At 31.1% G+C, this 17,500-nt stretch overlaps 1 long non-coding RNA gene across 1 annotated transcript in view; it reads left to right on the forward strand.

The window, feature by feature from the left end:
• Positions 1-17,500, forward strand: part of LOC128248102 (uncharacterized) — a 43,161-nt gene that overhangs the window by 19,194 nt on the left and 6,467 nt on the right. The window lies entirely within an intron of this gene.

Genomic DNA, 17,500 nt, shown 5'->3' on the forward strand with positions numbered 1-17,500 from the left:
TTTGTCAGCGTCTGTAAATAAAAGTTAATATATTTGTAATAACTTGTAAGCACTCATTGATTTTGTTGTGGGGCATTATGATATAGATCCTCCCCTGTTGTTTTGCTATCTCTAACAAAGTTGTAATATCATGTTCATAACTCCTCTTTTATATTATGAGCTTTGTATACATATTTTCAACGCCTTATAACAAAAGCGAAAGAAGTGAGACAGAAATACAGCACAAATTTAACCTAAACGACTATCAAGAATTAGTGCTGCACTGGGATGGAAAGCTGTTCCAAGGATTCACAGGCGTTGAAAAGGTTGATAAATTGGCAATAATATTAACTTTTCAAGGCAAAGAGAAAATGTTGTGAGTCCCTGAAATTCTAACATCTTCAGAAGAATAGCAAGCCATGGCTATTTTACAAGCCGTGGAGAAGTAAGTGTATAACCGACAAAATTCAGACACGACAGCAAGCAACATAGGCCGAGTGAGTGGCGCCTGTGCAAATCTAGAAAAATTGTTCAATTGCGACCCATTGTACTTCTCTTGCCGTTATCATATTTTTGAGTTAATTTTTAGGATCTGTTTTGAGTCTCTGATAGGCGCAACTTCTTGTCCAGACAGCATTTTTCAAAAGATTTAAAGAAACCTGGAAGAAACTCAGTAGGAAGGTTTACATAACTACTGGCAGTGAAGTGCTTGATGATATTCACTCTACCATTCTTGGATTTCTTGAATACCATCTTCCTACGCAGAAATAGCAACAGCGAAATGATTACCGAGAATTGTTGGAGTTAACGATGATCTTTCATGGCAAATGTCTGAAGAACCGGATATCATTTCGTACACCAGGAGCTTTAAGTCATGCTAGGCGGATGTCAAAAGCAATTTATGCATTCATATACTAGGAGCTTGGGAGGCGCAATGGCCCAGTAGTTAGGGCAGTGGACTCGCGGTCATAGGATCGCGGTTTCGATTCCCAGATTGGGCGTTGTGAGTGTTTATTGAACGAAAACACCTAAAGCTACACGAGGCTCCGGCAGGGGATGGTGGCGAACCCTGCTGTACTCTTCCACCACAACTTTCTCTCACTCTTACTTCCTGTTTCTGTTGTGCCTGTAATTCAAAGGGTCAGCCTTGTCACACTGTGTCACGCTGAATATCCTCGAGAGCTACGTTAAGGGTACACGTGTCTGTGGAGTGCTCAGCCACTTGCACATTAATTTCACGAGCAGGCTGTTCCGTTGATCGAATCAACTGGACCCTCGACGTCGTAAGCGACGGAGTGCCAACAACAACACTAGGAGATTTAAGTGATGCTAGGTGGATTTCAAAAGCAATTTATGCATTCAGGATATACTTGTTTCAAGATCAACTTCAGTTATCTCCTGGGGAGAAAAAACCCTTAAGTGGAATTTATTTATTTATGTGTTTCAGCCAAGTGGCTGCGGTCATGCTGGTGCACCAGTATATTTTCTGGAGGGTGTTCGAGCATGGATTCTGTCATCAGAATCAATTAAAGCACATTATAACGATTTCCTATTCATGCATCAACTGTTAAATTATTAGGAAATTGATCCACAAATCGGTAAGCATTCTCCGAAAAAAATTCCATTTATCTCTGGTACTTAGCAAACAAAATTGTGGCTCTGTCCACATTTGATGGCAATGTCCCAACAAAGATGAAGGCAAATATTGCTCAAGTTATGCTGGAAGCAGACAAAGGTGAAGAAGAAGAAGAAGAAGAAGAAGAAGAAGAAGAAGAAGAAGAAGAAGAAGAAGAAGAAGAAGAAGAAGAAGAAGAAGAAGAAGAAGAAGAAGAAGAAATCATCTAAAGAGGTACATTCTGCACCAAAATGACTTTTATTCCTTTACAAACATCGAGTTTTGGTCTTTTGTAACTCCTGCTACAAAAACTTTCTTCACGAGAATTTCTATCAGCAGTGATTTCATCAACAGAGACCATTCTACATGGAAGGATGATCCTGGTTATAAAAGAGGACTTGAAAATCTTGAGTAGACAGTTGCTGAGAATGGTGTTGCAGAAAGTGGTGTCAAAATCATTCAGGATTGCAATAACATTCTCACAAAGTTGAATGTGAGAAATAATTTGTTTTACAGATCGTTACCGAAAACCTTAAAACATACGCAACTACCTCTAAACCTCTTATGCAAAAATAATGTTCAATATTCAGTAACCAGTGTTCACATTATGTTTTTAATTCTATAGAAATTATTGTTGTAAACGAAAATGCGTTTCTCGAATATAGGTTGTGAGTTTTATTAAGAAAACCTAATATTTCTTACGTTTTTCAAATTGTTTCATTCAGAACGTTTTTTAAACATGTGTTGGGGTTGCCTGGATGTGTCTACAGAAATTTCTCTAAGGCGAAAAGAGATAATGGTCAAGAAAGGGAACAGTATATTGCTTTTGAACAGAATTAATAGTTGCGTATACTACGTTCCAATTTCCAGGCGTTTGAGGGTCACCTCATAGTTGTCCGTTTAAGCTGAGACTTTGCATACCCCGTTTTGTTGTCTATTAAAACTGGATTAGGAGCTGGGAGCAGCAACATTTTAACTTTCGTAAAATTACCTAATGCTAAGGTCTAATATATATTACATATTGTGTATATATATATATATATATATATATATATATATATGTATATATATATATATGTATATATATATATATATATATATATATATATATATATATATATATATATATATATATATATATATATATATATATATATATATATATATATATATATATATATATGAACACATGCGTATAGATACATATCTATGTGAGAAAGTATCAGCCATTACAATTTAACTTCAAAAGCACACAATTATATGTGAGTTATGGAATATATTGAATTGTAGGAATTAATATTTTGGTTCCGTTTTGCCAGAAATACTCTATAATCATACAGTAGAAAAGAAAATTACAGAACATGATATAATGTCCAGTGACAAACTGACATTGAATGAGACAAATATCTACGTCATTTCTGTAATATAGTTTACTTACGTTTATTGTTAAGCATATGAACTCGTAGAAGTATCCGATAGTTGAATTTGAAACAACATCCAATGGACAAACTCACCATACATGCAAGCTAATGTCATAATACAAGATTTCAAATTTCCCACGTGGATTTGGTTGCCGAGGAGCGTATCATATAAATCCGTTAATCTCTTAAATATATATATTCAAGGCAAAATGAACAATATTTCAAGGCACTCATTTGACATGTAACAACCTTTTTTTGTTTGGACATGCATTAGCATAATGAACGATACCACTGCAACATGAACCGATACTTAACAGTAGTCAAGCATTTCACTGGAAGCATTCCGGTTATTTGTCATCAAAAAGGATATTGATTGACTTGCTACCTTTATGGCATATCAATATTGATAATCTTTAAAAAAACGTTACATCACCAACATCGAACAACGTGTATATTCATTACTACAATGTAATGGTTATAATAGTAGTCATCCTTATTTTCACTCCCATTTCCCGACACAACTACCACCACCAATACCACTACCAACACCAACACCATTACGATCAGCATCATCTTTATCATCAACTGTATCATCATTTTAAACACTATATTATAATATTACATACAACCGTAGGAGAACGCAACCAATGAAAATTAGTCCAACCTCATATCTCAATACGTAAACATACATACGTAATCCATGTCTACATCTCTATATACTTACATACATACATATATATATATATATGTGTGTGTGTGTGTGTGTGTGTGTGTGTGTGCGTGTGTGTGTGTGTGTGTGTATACCTATATATTAGAAGTAAATCCACAGCCAGTATAACATGGAAAACTCTGAACTTGAAAGAGGAGTTTTAAAATTTGTTTTATATTAGGAAATCGTTGCATTTATTTATTCGAGCTATTAGGATTGCTTAACCTGTGGATTAATCGGAAAAAGATAGTACCGAAACGAAATAGACCCAATGCCCAATAGTAGCCGGACACATAGTGATTCAAATATACATTTCCGTAGAAGTATACAGTATGTTTCAATTATTTTATTAATATTTGGATCTATTGGGAATTTTGCCGTTTTTGTAATATTTTTGAAGAAGAAAATGCGCCAGACTAAAATCGTTCCATATCTTCATTGTTTGTCTGTTGTGGATTTCACTGTTATTTGGCTAAATTACGTAAGGATCATATGGCAATCATCAACTTTGCATTCTGACATAATGTCACTTACAGGTATTTTAAACAGTGAAATATATGGAGCCGTCAGTTTTTCCATAAATATATATTCCTCCTGGATAACCGTTATCATATCTCTCGAACGTCTGTTGGCAATTTTTTGGCCGTTTTCCAGATTTCATTCTTCTGGACGTTATAAGCCTTACATCGTACTCTTTTTGCTTTGTGTATGTGTTGTTGTTACGTATACAATGCTCACAGTATTTTTAAAGAATGAACTATATACTCTGTGTGCAGCACTCTTGATTTATTCCTTCTTACCAGCTGTGATTTTAATAATCAGTTCTATTTTATTGGTGTATAAAATACTCCATCGACCCGACCTTGGCCAGCATGTTCAACGCAATCCATCTGAGCAGTCCAGAAATACCATTTATGTCGTCATCGCTATAAACTTACTGTTTCTGGTAACAACGTTTCCTGCATCTATTTATTTCTTGGTGTTGTCACTCCAAAATGAAAGTAATATGGTCATGTATACTTTTTTGGATAGTATAGCTTGTATTAATAATGTTATCAACTTTATTTTGTATGTTGGGATTAGCAAATCATTTCGTCACAATTTGAAACACATATGTTCTAAAAAGACATACGTGAGTAGAAGTACAGTATATTCATTACAGTCTACATCAAATTAAAGCTCTCGCTGTTTGAGCATTTTTCCAATCCTGTAAGTATCTACTTTGTTGTATATCTTAATTTATGTTCTTTGCATAATTATGAATGTACATTGCGTTTTCTTTCTGATCCCATTGCACAGTTCATTTAGATACAAGTATATAAATATATATGTGAATACACGTGTCTGTGTGTATGCATGTACATGCGTTTGTTTCTGTGTGTGAGGGTATGTGAGCGTGTGTGTCTGTATGCGTGTCTGTGTGTGTGTGTATTTGTCACCACACCACCCAATCGATATCATAGTGGGCCCCACTAACAGAAAAGGTAAATCCCAAAGTTTAAAAAACTAAGTCGTGGATCGATTTGTTCTACTCGACCTACCTTGACAGTACGCCAGTATCTTAAAGGAAACTAAATGAATAAAGAAATCGATAAAGACAATGATTAAAAGAAGCAGTCTGTGATGTTAGCAAGACTAACGCAAACTTTCCTACATATATTAAAAAAGCAGGGTAAAATTTGTGTATTTCAGGAGTATTTGTGTACAAAATCGCACAATGAATAAACACACACACACACACACATACACACACACACACACACACACACACACACACACACACATATATATATATATATATATATATATATATATATATATATATATATATATATATATTTATACATATATATACATGTGTGCGTGTGTATGAATGTATCTGCATGTATATATATCATTTTCTAATTGTTACACAAATTTTGGGTAAAACCTCCACTTTTACACGCTCCCATTGATTGCACCTAGTACAGCACTAGTGTAGCAATAATTGGGTACCCTCCCAGTAGTATACTGCATAGATACTAACCCTTAATGGGTTGTACCGCCAACCCCTAACTCTCTCACGTTATATATATATATATACATATATATATATATATATATATATATATATATATATATATATATATATATATATATATATATATATATATATATGTATATATATATATATATATATATATATATATATATATATATATATATATATATATATATATATATATAATATAAATACATGCATATATCCATACATATATATACATACCTACATCTTTATGTATACATAGATGCATATATGGGTACAGGACGCAAAAAAAAAACCTTAAACGCAATCAGAAACGAAAACATAAAAACGAAACAGAAACGAACGTTTTTCGGACAACGAAAAGAACAGAGAAACGAGATATGCAACATAAAGTGTATACACCTTCGTCAGTTGCCCCTGTCATATATATGGATGTCTATATATTCGTGTGTGTGTGTGTGTGTGTGTATTTATGCATATATGTATATATATATATATATATATATATATATATATATATATATATATATATATATATATATATATATATATATATTCATACACACGCACACATGTATATATATGTATAATATATATATATATATATATATATATATATATATATATATATATATATATATATATATATATATATATATATATATATATATATATATATATATATATATATATATATATATATATATATATATATATATATATATATATATATATATATATATATATATATATATATATAGTATATGTTTTTCCGAAAACTCCAGTGGGTAAATTTCCATCTTTTCAGCTGTATCTTCCTACATGTGTAGAGTCGTTCAAACTTTCCCAAATAAGGAGCGGGTTACACCGGAGTAAGCACATGAAATGTGCAACAAGGTGGAAAAAAGAGTACTCAAATACCAGAGGTGGAGTAATATTACTCTACGTCTGGTATTTGAGTACTCTTTTTTCCACCTTGTTGCACATTTCATGTGCTTACTCCGGTATATATATATATATATATATATATATATATATGTATATATATATGTGCATATATGTATATACACAGAGGCGCAATGGAACAGTGGTTAGGGCAGCGGACTCGCGGTCGGAGGATCACGGTTTCAATTCCCAGACCGGGCATTGTTTGTGTTTATTGAGTGAAAATAACTAAAGCTTCACGAGGCCCCAACTTTCTCTGACTTTTCCTTCCTGTTTCTTGAGTAACGCTGCGATGGAATTGAGTCCCGTCCAGCTGGCGGCGAACACATACGCCATAGAACACGGGAAACCGGGCCCATGAGATTGGCTAGGCTTTAAAAGGGCGCATAATAAAAAAAATAATAATGTATATACACACATACATATATATGTAAATATGTATATATGCAGAGACATACACATGTATGTGTGTGTGTGGGTGGGTGTGTATATGTCTGTTTGTCTGTCGATTGAAATTAAACAAGTATTGTACATGAAATTATATAACTAAACCTCATGTTGTTTTCTTATGAGCGCACCGCAAATCAGAATAAGGGCGGATAATAATTGAAAAATCAATTTACTGACAGTAGTTATCGTACAGCAGTTAAAATTAAGTAACACCTATTGATTAATTATTGATTAGCCAGCATATATAAAAGCATTAATGAAAACATCATGACAGCTATCATCATCATTACAACCATTAGGGAGTGTAATGTAGCAATTGATAGGGTTAAGTTCTCGCTAATGTATTAAGTAATATTAATAAATACTTTTATGTCACATGTTGCTACAAATCCGTGTTTTATATTAAACCTTATTAAAATCAGAGGAAGTGACAGAACAACGATAAGTATAACACTTGAAAGACTACAAGCATAAAATTGAAAATATATAACAATCACTATATCTGCAGATGGGAAAAAATAGATGGCATACGGAATTATTTTTGCGTAAATTCACAGGAAGAGGAAGAAAAAACGTCCACCAAATTTTAAATAAACGGAAATTTGAAAATATGAAGGTGTATATGATAACGATAAATGGAATTTAAAAAAACGATTCCGTTTTTTTTTTTCGTTATGTGTTTCAGGTAATTTCTATAAATCGCACTGAACTGAAATTGTAAGTGATACAAGTTTTAGAACATTCATAATGATGAACTGTACTTCAATAATTACTGATAAAGAACTTGTGCGAAGGAGAATTGTGTTCTACGGTTCTATAATATTATTAACCTTTGGGACGTTTGGAAATTTAGCTGTCATTGGCACATATTGCAAGAAACAAATGCGTCAGTCACATATAGCTCCATATCTTTTCTTTCTATTGTTGGTGGACTTACTTACAATATGCATAGCTTATACAAGAAGTATATTCGTTAGTTTGCCGCATGGGAACACGGAGTACATCTTTAACAATTACATATATGGTTATATACTTGTCATCATATCTACATATTCTTCGTGGATAACAGTTATGATATCTACAAATCGTTTGTTGGTGGTTTGCTTCCCATTTTCTCGCCGTTTGCCACCTAAACCCTACATTCCGTATGTCATACTTCTGATAATCCTTGCTTGTGTATGTATAGCATTTGCACTTACGATAATATTGTTGAAAAAATTCAAATATTTGATTCTTTCCCAGCTCACGATCTACTCCTTCTTACCAGCTGTACTTTTGTCTATTACCTCCATCCTTATGATATATAAATTGCTTAAGCGACCAAATCTCGGGCAACATTCACAACACAATCGATCAACACAATCCAAGAGCACCATATATATCGTCATCGCTATAAATATCGCATTTTTACTAACAACAGTTCCAGTGTCTGTATATGCATCTTTAAATACCCTTGATGATATGTGTAAAATTGAAAGTACATTTCTTATCTTGGATATGTTAGCAAACATAAATAATTGCCTTAATTTCATTTTATATTTTGTCGCCAGTAAAATATTTCGCAAGAACTTGAAACAAATATGTTGTAAAGAAAAAACAAGAAATAACACCAGGAGCGTGTATACGATAAAATAGAGAAAGAATGAGTGATCTACTTTACACTTCATTTTTATTGAACTGAAGTAAGCATTTTTAAACACATTTCAATTATTTTTTTATTTTTCTGAATTTACAACTAGATATAATTCACATTATAACCCTTTCTCTGACACTATCATATTGACAAATACATACATGCATACATATATGCATGCTTATATGCATGCGTACATATGTGCATACATATGAACATACATGCATGCATATACATACCGTAAATACTTGAATATAAATTTTGTACGCGTTTTATATCAACAATACGACACTATCTTTACAATGTATAAATATATATATATATATATATATATATATATATATATATATATATATATATATGGTGGTTGTCTTCTCCTTACACAGTTTGACCACCTCCTGCACCTACACCTTAGCCCTTTCATAGCGTCTGACGTGGCTTTTTAAACCAGACAATGTTTTGAAAAAAATCAGATTGCACCTCTAATATACATACATGTATATACATATATATTTGAATACACGTGTCTGTGTGTGTGCATGTACTTGCATTTGTTTGTTTCTGTGTGTGTGTCTGTATGTGAGCGTGTGTGTCTTAATGCGTGTCTGTGTGTGTGTGTGTCGGTGTGTATATGTCTGTTTGTCTGTCTGTCGATTGAAATTAAACAAGTATTGTACATGAAATTATATAACTGAACCTCATGTTGTTTTCTTATGAGCGCACCGCAAATCAGAATAAGGGCGGATAATAATTCAAAAAGCAATTTACTGACAGTAGTTATCGTACAGCAGTTAAAATTAAGTAACACCCATTGATTAATTATTGATTAGCCAGCATATATAAAAGCATTAATGAAAACATCATGACAGCTATCATCATCATTACAACCATTAGGGAGTGTAATGTAGCAATTGATAGGGTTAAGTTCTCGCTAATGTATTAAGTAATATTAATAAATACTTTTATGTCACATGTTGATACAAATCCGTGTTTTATATTAAACCTTTTTTTAAATCAGAGGAAGTGACAGAACAACGATAAGTATAACACTTGAAAGACTACAAGCATAAAATTGAAAATATATAACAATCATTATATTTGCAAATGGGAAAAAGTTGATGGCATACGGAATTATTTTTGCGTAAATTAACAGGAAGAGGAAGAAAAAACGTCCACCAAATTTTAAATAAACGGAAATTTGAAAATATGAAGGTGTATATGATAACGATAAATGGAATTTAAAAAACGAATCCACTTTGTTTTTTTTTCGTTATGTGTTTCAGGTAATTTCTATAAATCGCACTGAACTGAAATTGTAAGTGATACAAGTTTTAGAACATTCATAATGATGAACTGTACTTCAATAATTACTGATAAAGAACTTGTGCGAAGGAGAATTGTGTTCTACGGTTCTATAATATTATTAACCTTTGGGACGTTTGGAAATTTAGCTGTCATTGGCACATATTGCAATAAACAAATGCGTCAGTCACATATAGCTCCATATCTTTTCTTTCTATTGTTGGTGGACTTACTTACAATATGCATAGCTTATACAAGAAGTATATTCGTTAGTTTGCCGCATGGGAACATGGACTACATCTTTAACAATAACATATATGGTTATATACTTATCATCATATCTACATATTCTTCGTGGATAACAGTTATGATATCTACAAATCGTTTGTTGGTGGTTTGCTTCCCATTTTCTCGCCGTTTGCCCCCTAAACCCTACATTCCGTATGTCATACTTCTGATAATCCTTGCTTGTGTATGTATAGCATTTGCACTTACGATAATATTATTGAAAACATTCAAATATCAGATTCTTTCCCAGCTCACGATCTACTCCTTCTTACCAGCTGTACTTTTGTCCATTACCTCCATCCTTATGATATATAAATTACTTCAGCGACCAAATCTCGGGCAACATTCACAACACAATCGATCAACCCAATCCAAGAGCACCATATATATCGTCATCGCTATAAATATCGCATTTTTACTAACAACATTTCCAGTGTCTGCATATGCCTCTTTACATCCACATGATGATATGTGTGAAAGTGCAAGTACATTTCTTATCTTGGATATGTTAGCGTATATAAATAATTGCCTTAATTTCATTTTATATTTTGTCGCCAGTAAAATATTTCGCAAGAACTTGAAACAAATATGTTGTAAAGAAAAAACAAGAAATAACACCAGGAGCGTGTATACGATAAAATAGAGAAAGAATGACTGATCTACTTTACACTTCATTTTTATTGAACTGAAGTAAGCATTTTTAAGCACATTTGAATTTTTTAAAATATTTTTCTGAATTTACAACTGGATATCATTCACATTATAACACCTTCTCTGACACTATCATAATGACAAATACATACATGCATACATATATGCATGCTTATATGCATGCGTACATATGTGCATACATATGAGCATACATGCATGCATATACATACCCGTAAATACTTGAATATAAATTTTGTACGCGTTTTATATGAATATTACGAAAATATCTTTACAATGATATATATATATATATATATATATATATGGTAGTTGTCTACTCCTTACACAGTTTGACCACCTCCTGCACCTACACCTTAGCCGTTTCATGGCGTCTAATGTGGCGTTTTAAACCAGACAATGTTTTGAAAAAAAATCAGATTGCACCTCTGATTTGCACTACCAATACCTGCAGGTAAGCTCTGCTCATTGTGGATCCTAACATGTCTTTTAAGACCCCCATTGGATTTGCAAGCCATCTGGCACACATCACATTCAAACTTGTGCACAGACATATAATCATATCAGAATAGCTGGTTGAACAGTCAACGATCATCCACCCCCCCCAAAAAAATATCTGCAAATGTGTATATATATGGGTGTGTATATATATATATATATATATATATATATATATATATATATATATATAATATTAGGGACAAAATGCAAAATTACAGGTAAAAACTCAATTAAAATCAATTCATAAAAAATTAAAATTAAATTGAGCTTTATAGATAAAATATATATAAAATATATAGTTTTAGGGAAAATAACCAAGTTTCAAGAACTCATCGATGAAAATCCACTATCACATATAGAAAAATTAACAATAGAAGTACAATAAATGAGTATAATATAAAGCAAAGTAAATATCATAAGATAAATATAATAAATATGATATAATAATATATATATATATATATTATATTTATCTTATGATATTTACTTTGCTTTATATTATACTCATTTATTGTGCTTTTAATTGTTAATTTTTCTATATGTGATAGTGGATTTTCATCGATGAGTTCTTGAAACTTGGTTATTTTCCCTAAAACTATATATTTTATATATAAATAAATATATATATATATATATATATATATATATATATATATATATATATATATATATATATATATATATATATATATATATATAAATATATATATACGTATATATTTATACTAAATTTTGCTTAAACGTACATACTTTTCTACTTTTCTTGTTTCATCGCCTTTTAAATATCAGGATACGTTTTTTTAAGTTACATGACCTCAAATGTGTCCTCATTATTAGTGGTATTTATGTTGATCGATGCATTGTAGATTGAGTACATATTTTCCACTTTTATGGCTATGAAACTCGCATAGACTTTTATTCATTTTCGTTTTTATAAATTCACAAACTGATTTAAATTTTTAGTTTAGTATTTTAATGATCATATGGATTACAAATTTTCTCTTGCATCTTTTACATTTTCAAACTAGTATTTTGTATAGTACTCTTTTCTTAATGGTGTCTGATCTTTTTCACCATTTCAGTTGCACCATGATGGTTCTTCTCTAAATTATTAATATATGTTTCATTATATAATTCAGTTTGATATTATTAAATTGTATATCCTCGTAAGTTAGGATTTTATAATTCCCTAACATTATATATATATATATATATATATATATATATATATATATATATATATATATATATATATATATATATATATATATATATATATATATATATATATATATATATATATATATATATATATATATATATATATATATATATATATATATATATATATATATATATATATATATATATATATATATATATATATATATATATATATATATATATATATATATATATATATATATATATATATATATATATATATATATACATACAAAGGAAAATTAAGAAAATGGTGATACACGATTTATTATCTACAAAAATAAAACATATTCTCTTACAGTTAGGTTTTTACATGTTGTGATTTCGAATCATCACAGCAGACTCATGAGTTTCTTTTGATGATTCAAAAACAAAACACCTAATAAATTAACGGTATATCGTTTCGATCCCTCTGATGAGATTTTGCCTAATATAATGATTTGATTATTGCTATTTAATCGTTTAGGCTCAATTGAAATAGCTGTAAGAGTATATGTTGGATTCTTGCAAATGATAAATTATGTTAATGCTACATCTGCATCTTCTTAATTTTCTTTTGAATATTTATAAAGCAAAAGTTATATACATGTGTGTGTGTTTTCTTACCTCTTCCCTCTCTCTCTCTCCCGATATAAACATACATATATATAAATATATATATATATATATATATATATATATATATATATATATATATATATATATATATATATCGATCAACATAAATACCACTAATAATGAGGACACATTTGAGGTCATGTAACTTAAAAAAACGTATCCTGATATTTAAAAGGCGATGAAACAAGAAAAGTAGAAAAGTATGTACGTTTAAGCAAAATTTAGTACAAATATATACGTATATATATATATATATATATATATATATATATATGGGACTGCCATGTTGGCTTGGCGATAACTATTAATTTCCAGTACCGCTGCCGTAGTCTCCTTTAGAGAGACTTAGAAATATTAATAACTCTATTTCTGAAAACCAGTGGATAGATTCCACTGAAATTAGATAAATAACCTTCGAGCAGATAGTCAGCAGCGCCGCCTGGCTAAGGCTTGGCTACTCTGCATTGACAAGGGGCAACACCCTGAAACTAGTCTAGTCTGCAGATGCCAAACCAGCAGGGGGACACTGCTGACCTCCCCTGTTCGAAGGTTATAAAGGACACAGGTTCGTGTGTCACATAGCTAGCTAGAGGCGATGGCTTCTTGGAGCTAATTCACGGCAGCTTTCGTCCTAATTTTGGGACTGCCATGTTGGCTTGGCGATAACTATTAATTTATATATATATATATATACATATATACACCAGATTAAGCATGTAAATGTGAAACAAGATGGGAAACATAGTACTCGAATACCGGAGGTAGAGTAATATCCTTTAATACTAAAGTTACAAATGTATCGCAAATATATCACAAAAACTTGCTACTCAGAGTTTCTCATTCCCGTTTGTCGAACAGTCTTGATTGAGAATGGAACAAAAAATATGGTTATATGTATAAATATGCAATTCCCATTGACATATACATATTTGAAATTGATTTCCTTTCATTTCTCCTTTCAAACAAATGGTGATTTACGTGAAATTAAAGTTAAAATAAGAAAACTTATACGCGATTGAAAAAGATCTTTACGACCTACTTCCTTCGATTAGTATTTACAGACATCTACAAAAAAAGCTAACCGTAACTTATATAAGGAGGTTAATATCGAAACAAGAAGGATCGCTAATAATCTTAAACTTAGTGATAGGATAGAACATCTTTACTCACGCCAACCCTTTACTACCCTTAAGGACCATGAAACTAATTTCACTAGAAACCCTAAATATAGAATAATCAACGCAGCTAAAACAGAAATAGGAATTATTAGCAAATATATTTTAGATTCTATTTTAAACAAATTAGGCAGAGTATTAAATTTACGGATTTGTGAAAATAATAAGTCAATTACAGATTTATTCAAGGAAATTAGCCATGAATGTAATTTCAAATTTACGCAGGTCGATATTGGTGATTATTATCTGTGAATATCCACACATTTAGTACTTAAAGAATTAGAATTCGACAAACAATATGTCACCATCGACAGCTCAGACATGGATATTATCATGCATGCAATGAAATCCTTCCTGTTTTACGCTGATTCCACTTGGGTAAAAAAGAGCCAAGATTCTTTATTTGATGTGCCGATGGGGGTATATGATGGAGCTGAGTTATGTATGCTGATAGGAACCTATATTTTGTATAACCTGGATCTGGAATTCCCTTATATAGATGCAGGATTATACAGGGATGACGGTCTTATAATCAGCCATAATTTAAACGGCCATGAGTTACACTTAAGAAGAATCTTATTATTTTCTTCCCAAGAATGGGTTACGGATGACGATAGAAACTAACCTAAATAATGTTAGATTTTTAGGTATTAACTTAGAATTGCAATTAGATAAATTTAAACCCTACCATGATACTAATGAAACGCTATATTATAGTAATACAGAGTCAAATCATCCATCCGTAATACTTAAGAATCTTGCTAGTGTCAGAAATATTCAGCAGAATTGTTATTTCGAAATTCAAAGTTGTTATCCGGAGGGAGGAAATTGTTTTGAGACTGAAATAGTGTATAGAACTAACGTACTGATGGATTGCTCGCAAGAATACAAAACATGTACAGGAGCTTCAGAAAATTCTCTCAAGACTAGACTTTATTCCCTCCGAAATTCATTTCGATACCCCCAAAACAGGACAGGAACATGTCTTATTAAATATGTCTGGCAATTGAAAGAAAATGATGACCGTCCCTTAAAAATCAGCAGGGCAATCTTGGAGAAAGCAGCACCGTGTAATCATGGACCATATAAACACCCAATCAGGTGCAATTTTTGCCGGACTGAAAACTCTTCATCCTCTTCCGGAGTAAATAAGGACTGAACCAAAGACGGGAGCTTTTAAATTCCGGTAGACACGCTACGATGTATGAAATGTCGAGTGAATAAATACCGTACGGATAATATTGACTTTCGTATGTGAATTTAGATTTTACACCTAAACGCAAGCATCATTTAGTATTACAACCATCTTCGACTTAACGTTTTACACTTTTCGACTTTCAAGAAAACCTCCGATTGTTTACGAACTATTTATTTGTATTTTGTTCTATTTTATTATTTTTATATTAATTTTATTTTATTTTCATTTTTGTTATTGTAACTATTACATTTAAATGCACATTTTTAGCCATGTGATTTTTTCTTACATTACAATTTAACCCGAAATATACCTCACAAATTTGATCATTAATGCATTTATTTAATGTCCATTTGCAATTGCCAAAAATATGTTTTAAAGATATCGAATACTCGAATGGATTTGTTTTATTTTATTGTTTAATACTATTGTTATGATTTTTTTCTATTAAATAATCAATTATGTGCATGTATTTACCATTATTATTATCATTGCCGGTAAGGCGATGGTGCCAAGCTTTAGTGAGCTGAGTCAAATATTTGGTGATTTTTAGCCAGTTGCCAAGTTGTTGACTTAAATTTCGCCGAGGTTACATTTTTTTTTTAAATCACTCATTTTCAAATTTATATTTTAAATTTAAATGTTCGAATGTATATTGTACTAAATTATATTACGTTAATTTATTGCGCTATTTTCTTATTTTCTATATACATTACACCACACAAACTGTTTTAAAATTATCCCTATAGATATGCACCTTATGCTCTCTCTTTATATCTCTCTCTCTACCTCTGTATACATATATATATATATATATAAATTTAAGGAATGGAGAAAACGCATGTTATAACTGCATACTTTATTCCGACACACGTTTCGAAGAATTACAATATATGCGATCCATAGGAATCGGCGATGTAAAAATGTAAGATAGTCGGTCATAATGTCTTACGTTTAAGATGATTCCCATACATTTCCCTGAGGAGAAGTTTACATTTTTTACATCGCCGATTACTATGGATGGTATAAATTGTAATTCTTCGAAACATATGTCGGAATAAAGTATGCAGTTATAACATGCGTTTTCTCCATTCCTTAAATTTTTAAATATACTCAAATACCCAAAATATCACCAACAGGAATTAGACCACAGTTATTTTGTGATCTTTGCTACCTTGGTTTCTATTAACCCATTTATTCTATCAGAATTATTATTTATTAGGATAGAATAAATACATATAATTATATATATATATATATATATATATATATATATATATATATATATATATATATATATATATATATATATATATATACATATGCCTTTATGTTTATTTGTGTACTTGTGTGCATGTATAAATGTATGTATTTATGTGTGTATGCATGTCCTTTTATATGTGTGCGTTTACAGGTTTATACAGAAGTGTTTTAACGTATTTTCTTAGATAATTTAGGAACGCTATTTTCAACTCATTTTCTCCCCTTTCTCTCTCTCTATGTGTATATTTCTATCACTTTCCTTTTTCTTCCTCCTGCCACTTCAGTTTCTTCCCCCGAACACTTCTTATCCTGGTTCCTTTTCTAACTTCTAACAAAGTTGTACAGTCAGTGCATACACACGGAGAGGTATGATGTGTATATATTTGTATGTAGATACCTATGTATATATTTGTATATATATTCACATTTATATTTTGCCCCTATATGTTTGTATATATGTATGAACGCATGTACCAACTTTTGTATA

Source organism: Octopus bimaculoides, chromosome 6 (genome assembly GCF_046866305.1).
Source record: "Octopus bimaculoides isolate indiv1 chromosome 6, ASM4686630v1, whole genome shotgun sequence".
Lineage (NCBI taxonomy): Eukaryota > Metazoa > Mollusca > Cephalopoda > Octopoda > Octopodidae > Octopus > Octopus bimaculoides.